General features: G+C 37.1%; 1 long non-coding RNA gene across 1 annotated transcript; it reads left to right on the plus strand.

The window, feature by feature from the left end:
• Positions 1-221: 221 nt before the first annotated feature.
• On the plus strand, positions 222-1,432 carry LOC117661968 (uncharacterized). The gene is made up of 2 exons (XR_004590194.2): positions 222-364; positions 1,259-1,432. It is a non-coding gene; the product is annotated as an uncharacterized LOC117661968 (long non-coding RNA).
• Positions 1,433-8,165: the final 6,733 nt, after the last annotated feature.

An 8,165-nucleotide genomic window follows, 5' to 3' on the forward strand; every position in this document is an offset into this window, starting at 1 on the left:
AAGGATACTGGTTGTTTGGCTGAATATGAAGCCAAGGAAAAACTATTCATTTAATAATTTACTCTAGTTTAAGAGTTTGTAAAAATCACAATGACACAAGCTACAGTAGATTATGATATCATGCAAATCCTGTTGCTGTAAGAGAGCATTATTACATACCTGCACTACAAAAATATAAATATGTAAATATCTGCATGATGGTGCAGTCACACATTGTCATTTGGCCTCATTTTCATCTTCTGAGGATACCAGGATCTGTAGATCTCCAGATAACCATTAGATAGCAGCAAAATATCTATTTTTTTTTCCATAGCTCTAAGTTGCCATCCAGTGGTCTGTTTTCTCAATCCCCAATCCAGCAGAGGTGAGTCATAGGTTGTTTTGGACTTGGAAGCAAGGACCACAAAGTATGAGAATGTAAGGTTATATTCCAAGGTACCGTTAGTATACAAAAACAACATTATAATATAACAATCGACCGCAAACAAAGGATATTGATAAATACTGAGAAATACAATAAGACAAAGAAAGAAGGACCTTATACTGTAGCTTTCTGCCAGTCAGGGGGTCCAAAGAAATATGGCAGATGAATTCCTCCACAGCCCGTAAATATGCAGCACCTTCTCAGTTGAAGTTCCATTTCATGTGAACTTTGATTAAGCAATATAGGGTCGGAACCATAATTAGATTAGATTAGATTAACAAAGGTGGAAGGGACCTTGTAGGTCATCTAGTCCAACCCCCATCCAAGCAGGAGACCCTACACCAATTCTGACAAATGGCTGTCCAATCTCTTCTTGAAAGCCTCCAGTAATGAAGCTCCCACAACTTCCGAAGGCAAACTCTTCCATTGATTGATTGTTCTCACTGTCAGAAAATTTCTCCTTATTTCTAGGTTGAATCTCTCCTTGATCAGTTTCTATCCATTATTCCTTGTCTGACCTGAAGCCTTGGAAAATAGCTTGACCCCTTCCTCTCTGTGGCAGCCCCTCAAATATTGGAACACTGCTATCATGTCTCCCCCGGATTAAGGACATCCATTTTTCAATGATCCCATCTCACTAGATTTTTATGAAAGACAGGGATGATAAGTCTATCTTATCTTGAAAGCTGCTTTGCTCTCCTTCCAAGAATGAGACCATAAAGGTTCAAGTTTAAGGATTTCTGCCAAGAATGAGAACATCAAGGTTAAGTAGTCTTTGCATATACCAGGTGGTGATGAAACCATCTCAGAATTACGGAATATTTGTTTCTCAAGGTTAATTGGAGTGAAGATGAGAAGAAGAAAAAAACTTCCTAGCCAACACTGGTGTCTCATCACGGACAAGGCAAAATAAAGAAGAAAGTCAAGTACTACCCTTTCGTGACTAAAATAAATCCTTGCTTAATTCTGTACAATACTGAATTAGTAAATAAAAAAAATATGAACTCATACAGAGATCTATGCACTATGCAACTGAGGGGAAAATGTACCCACAATTATTCAATTCCTCCTTGCCAATCTTCTGATGGAACTTCTAATACTACAGGGTCTTCTAGATTTTTGCAGTGCATATATGATAGTCCTAATAGACAAACACTTAATAGTCCTAATAGACAATAGTCCTATCAGGGATTGTGTGATAAATCATGTAGTTTGCAAGACTTGTTTGATTACTATAAAATCAAATTTTGATTCAGTTTTTTTACGTTTATAGCAATAGGTACATGAATTTCTTAAATATACACATTACAAAAACATTTTAAATCCTTTCATCATGTAGTATCTATTTAAAAAGCTCAATATATCAATAGATTTTGTCTTACATGCTAGAAAATTCTACCAAAGAGCAGGAGCATGGTAAAAGATTTCAGCAATTTAAACAATTTTCAATTTGTACATTGGCTTTTTCACACTCGTTTTGCATAAACACCCAGAAATGGAAAGAACAGAGATTAGTTTAGGTAACAATTACCACAATTCACAATTGCATTAGCACCTATTAAGCTTCATTGTTCTGTGGAAATTTTAATGATATATTCTAGAGTTAATAAAAGCAGAAGATGATTAGAAGTAAAATTGTTTCCATGTAAGCTGACAGGACTGCTGAGCATAATAATATATTTCTAAGACGACCTGTTTGGAGTTTACTCCATAATTTAATGTAAATTCTGAAGAACTTTTTTTCCCTTCTTCTGGTTAAATGTTAATGTGTTACCTTTTATCACACAAAGAGTTCTAATGGATGCAACGATCCAGTGATGCGGTTGCTAATAATTTAGAATCCTGACTATCTCAAAATAATGTGCATTTTCATTGGGTTTTTTTTTTCCTCTGTTGCTTAATATTTCAGTCTTTGGGCAGCTCTAAAGGTAAATTTTTCAACAGATGCATTTGTAATATGGATTCAATCCTAATCACAATTCACAAATTATTGATGTATTCTTTTAAAAACATAATAAATATAAACTTTTGCTGCATGTATTATTTTTTTCCATTGTTATCTTACCATTCCTCTAATTTTATCCTCACAGAAATTTTGCAAGGCTGAGAGCAAGTCCAGGGAAGGACTACCAATATGGTAAACAGATTGAATATCAAGACATATAAAGACTGATTAAAAGACGTAGGTAGGTTCGACTGGCAGAAGATAAAATTGAGAGGGAACATAATAGCTGTCTTCAAATATATGAAGTCACATCCCAGAGTGTTAAGACCAGTGGTGGGATTCAAGTAATTTAACAACCAGTTCTCTGCCCTAATGATTTCTTCCAACGATCAGTTTGCCAAACTGCTCAGAAAGTTAACAACCGGTTCTCCCGAAGTGGTGCGAACTGGCTGAATCCCACCACTGGTTAAGACATATTCTGACTTGCTCCAGAGAAAAAGACTAGAACTAATGGAATGAAACTTCAAGGATGTAGATACAGATTACATACTAGGAAGAACTTTGCCATACAAAACCTTTGCTAGACCTATCCTTGAATACTGCTCACCTTCCTGGAACCCACACTGTATTTCGGACATTAATACATTTGAGAGAGTCCAGAGGTATTTTACAAGAAGAGTACTCAACTCCTGTAGTCTCAATAAAATTCCTTATACCACCAGACTTGAAATTTTAGGGCTGGATAACCTTGAATTACGCCGTCTACGTTCCGACCTAAGCTTAGTACACAAGATTATCTAATTTAACCTCCTACCTGTTAATGACTTCTTTAACTTCAACCACAATAACACAAGGGCTATCAATAGATACAAACTAAATGTAATTCACTCTAATCTTGATTGCAGAAAATATGACTTCAACAATAGAGTAGTAAATGTCTGGAACACTCTACATGATCCTGTTGTTAGTTTTTCTAATTCCCATACCTTTTATCTTAAACTGTCTACTATGGACCCTCCACATTTCTTAAGAGGTCCCTAAGGGGGTGTGCATAAGTGCACCAGCCTGCCTACCGTCCCTGTCCTACTGTCCCCATTTATATGTAATCATTTTATGTGTTTATGGCTATGTTTTGCCTATTTATATCCATTTTGGTGCCATTTTTTTCATTTGTCCATGTCTATGTCTATACTGATACTTGTTTCCTTGTACTTGTTGACAAACAAATAAACAAATAAATAAATAAACTTTTTGACAGTAAAGGTTCTCAATCAATGGAGTAGTTTATTTCATGGAGTGCTTTCTTCCACTTCATTGGAGGTTTTCAAACATAGGTGGATAGTCATCTATTAGGGATGGTGTAGTGAATTTTGTAGTTTGCAGGAGGTTGGACTTGATGACTTCTCAGCTCTATGCTTTTATGATACCTTTATCTCATTGTAAGAGCCTGAGCTTCATATCCTAAAGCTATCTTCCCCAGAACCTGAGTACCATCACACATTCTTAAAATGGTTAAGGTGCCCTCAGCACTGAAATCTTGAAACATGACTGTCAAAATCTCACAGGTTTCTGAGATATGAAGCTTTAGTATTCTTCTGGGTTATCACATGACATTTTTTGAGATTCTAGAGATTCTAAAAATTTGTTTATTTTTTGGGGGGGAGGAGATTGGACACTGGACAAATGTCAGGAGTCATATTTCCAGCCTGTGTATTAATCCTTGCAAAATAACAATGGCTTTGCATTGGTGCCAAACATGAAGGAAAATTGCAGGCATCAATAATGAAAGCACATGGAAATAAAAAGGAATGAAATTATATGCAATGTATACCCTGTGACTAGGATTCTTCTGAATAACTCCATTCCACTGCAATCATTGAAACAGTAACTAAACAATCAGTCCATAGGGCTCACTTAACTTCCCAGGACAAATTTCTGTGGGACATCAAATCTTTAACATCTTGTGAAAGGCCAACAAATCATGGCCATCTAGATCTCCAGAGAAATGGTCTTCTACAGAGCAAATGCAATGGTGGAGAAGGTAGAGCTTCTGGAACATAAGGACTCTGCTGCTTTTTGTGGGGTGGGGAGATAACCAGAGACATAACAATAATCTGCTGTGTGCCATGTAGGTGATAACTAGCATCTTGAATTGTGCCCAGAAGCCAACTGGGAGCCGATAGAGATCATGGAGAAGAGATATCACATGGAACACGCAAAAAAGTCTGTGGATCAGCTATAGTTTTCAAATGTTCAAGGAGTAATCCAATTTGGAGTTGACTAAAGCATAATTCACCATGAATAAAGTACACCTGTGCATATGGACTTCTATGACTACCACCTGCATGTCAAGTAGGATTTGCAAGTCCAGAATGACCTTCTACTGTCCTACAGTTCTGCTGCCCTTTTATTTGTACCCTCTGTATTATTTCTTCTGGTTTTATTCCTCTTTGATCTCTCATGTATTTTTTTTTTTTGCTTTTCCACACACAAACACACAAGACTCCAAAACTATTAAAAGTTACAATAGTACAGGAGGCCTTTTACAAATATGCATGTAGATATGGATAATTTAAATGCCCAATGTGTTTTAAGGTGTATCCTCCTTGAGAGGCTATGCAATAAATGTTTTCTCAATTATCATTCTTAATCAAATTTTAAAAAGTTTTTAAGAAAAAAGTCACTGTATAAACTGCAGAATTATGCTACAGAACTCTACATAGTTGGCAACAAATCTGCTTTTGCAGGAGTAATACATAGATTTATATTTGGGAAGGATGTCCCCCTGATAGGTGGAAGCCATTGATATAAATTCTGTTGCCCATACAACTTTGACACTAATTGTCAAACAGCTTCAGACAACCTTCTGACGACTCTGCATTGATGATTGAGAATCTTCATTAGCATATTTCAATGCATTTTGGAGAAAAACCCCTGAGGTTGGTGTGGTAGGAATTGGTACATTCCAATGACTCCCTGACTTTCTCTGACTGAAGAAACAGCCTGGATGGGCAGAGAAACATCTTTCAAACTAACAAAAGAATTAGTCCAGTTGTCATGATTCAACCTTCATACAACTTCAGATAACCTTCAGACAACTCTGTCTGGATGATTGAGAATCTTCACTGACACGGTTGCCCACCTTAGTTTCTCTCTTAATAGAATCTTCTTTTCATAGAATTATATTCTTGTAACCCACTACAGTGCATTGCAACACGTTAGCAGCCTTTCTAAATCTGAAGCCCTTCAGATCTATTGATGATCCTGGCTAGGGATTGTGAGATTTGAAGTCCAAGGCTTCTGGTTGCAGGAGGCTGATTACCATCATCATTCTTCCTTCTCTCAGTTAGAAAGGAGCAATATATCGAAGTCAATAAAAATGACATATATTGGCAGTAAAAAGCTCCCTGTTTTACCATGCTTCCTCCACCCTCATTCATTTTATTCCATGAGTTCGGGTGAGGCAGAAATAGGTAGGAAACCACGGGGGAAAGGGGAGGGGGGAGGGGGGAGGAAGATAAGTTAAAACAAAAGAGACTCACAATGCCTGATCTGAATGTTGCAGAAAAACAGCTGAAAGGGTAGAAAGAAGCAATGAACAATTAAGCTTTTGAAATTGTGTTCCAAACAAGTCATCATACAAGAAAGCAGGAGCACAAGTGGAGCAACCTAAATAGATCACCAAATGTGTAAAAGCCAGGGGGAATTCCAGTTGATCCTGTTTTAGAGAGCATTCAAGAAAGTGCATATTTTTCTCTCCAAGGTACTACAAACTTTCCGAGGTCTCAAATTTTACTTTGAAGTAAAATTAAACTGGAGTACAATCTCCTATGCCCATAAATTGGTTGCATTTCTCCTGAAAAATTTGGAGGGATAACTCTGACTCTGGAAAGCCAAATCCAAAATGAAATCTCTCATTTCGGACCTGGTGGAATCATCTCTTCTCTTTTATATCTCTAATATGGGAGCTCTGATATTAGAAGAAGGCAAAAGGTGAAGAATCAGAGTTTTGGTATGGCTGGAGAAGAAGAAGAAAAAAAAAGTTGGATTCAAATAACCCCAAACCTTCCACAATGTCCCATTTCAGAGGAAAATTTAGACTTCAGTTAGGAAATTGATATTTTTATAGCCAAAAAGAGAGAAAGAGTTGCAAATGACTCCAGCAGGACCTGGAAATGTCAGAGGTTCCTGCTATCAATATGCAGCATTACAAAGAGAAAGTAATATGCAGTTGGGGAATAATAATATCTTTGTCTTTAATGTTAAATTCACTACTTATCCACTGGCTTTGAAAAGAGCACTGCCTTTGCTATCAATTCTGTCTTCTGCCGTCTGCATGCAGGAAGAAACAGATAATTCTATTTCAAGCCTGCATACCATTTTCACATGATGATTTCACATCTGTCCATCCCATCAACAGCAGAGGAATGAAAAAGAAACCCTAGGAGGACAGGAGAAAGCTGGGACTTCCCATTACTGGTTGGAGTGAAATGTATTAGGGTTATGGTGACAAACTCAAGGCAATGGGATGGCAAACCTAGAATCCATGTATATCTGATTGAATCATTGGTTTCCATATAGTAGTTATAATATTATCAGGATTCTCCCACATCTCTAGAAGTAGATACTTTCCTCGGCTCAAATTAACCTCACCCTTCACACACACACACACACCATTTTTACCACTCAAAAACAAGTCAAAATCGAAAGACGGTTCTGTGGGAGGAAATCATTACAAGAGTCTTGTAATACATGTTTTAAACAAATATATAAATCTCCTCAGACATTTCTCATTTGCAGATTGAAAATAATGCAGAATAAAACATAATATTCCAATGACTCCTGCTACCTCCCTTCCCAAACCCTGGAGAATGAGCCAAGAGTGTTTATAATGCAAACATTTTGCAGGCATCTGGCTCTTTTAATATGGGATAAATACTTCCCTATGTTTTTTATATTTCTTTTAAAAATAGATGTTCTGAAATTGCCAGAAGCAGAATTCAAATTAGCGGAGTTGAAGTACCTACAAGAAACTCTATCAGGGTCCCATTATTTCTAGGATTTGACAAGGTATCCTCAACAGTAGTATTATTTAACCCTTAAGCAGATCTACAGCTTAAATGGATGAAGCATACTTCACTATGGTTTGTTTCATCATGGTTTATTGAATACACTACATTTGGCTGTATTCATGCAACAAAGAACGGCAAAATCAGACCAAATCTATCATTTTAGGACTTATTTGGATTTCTCAGGGATAAAAATGGAACAACTGGGACAAACTGAAGTATCAAGAGAAGATGTAGATTGTAACCTCTTTAAGGCTCTTTAAGGACGACGTTAGGTGGCCTTTGTTATCTTTTTCGGGCAAATTAGTAGAAATGACAATAAATAAACATACTAAGCACATGGAGGCTTTGCTAAAGCCGAATTCTATTAAGGTAAATCCTGTGTAACCAACTTTTAAGTGGATTTTTTTTTTTTTTTTGGAGAATTGACACACACAGAGATGGAGGCAACTCTATTGACACTATTTGCTTAGACTAGAGGTGTCAAACTGACGGCCCATGGGCCGAATGCATCGTGCACAGGCCACACCCACCCCAGCTCTGTGAATGGGAAAAACATCATGAAATGCCATGTGACGGCAACGTGACGCCCTGAATTTGATATCTGTGGCTTAAACTATCATAATGGGAAGACTAGCCCACTGATAGCCAGTCAGAATTGGCTAACTCAGGCCTCTCATGGGATCATGAAGGTGGTGAAGTTAAACCCAAATGCTTCTCTTTCTGT

This window comes from Pantherophis guttatus, chromosome 2, assembly GCF_059756535.1.
Source record: "Pantherophis guttatus breed Tessera chromosome 2, ASM5975653v1, whole genome shotgun sequence".
NCBI lineage: Eukaryota > Metazoa > Chordata > Lepidosauria > Squamata > Colubridae > Pantherophis > Pantherophis guttatus.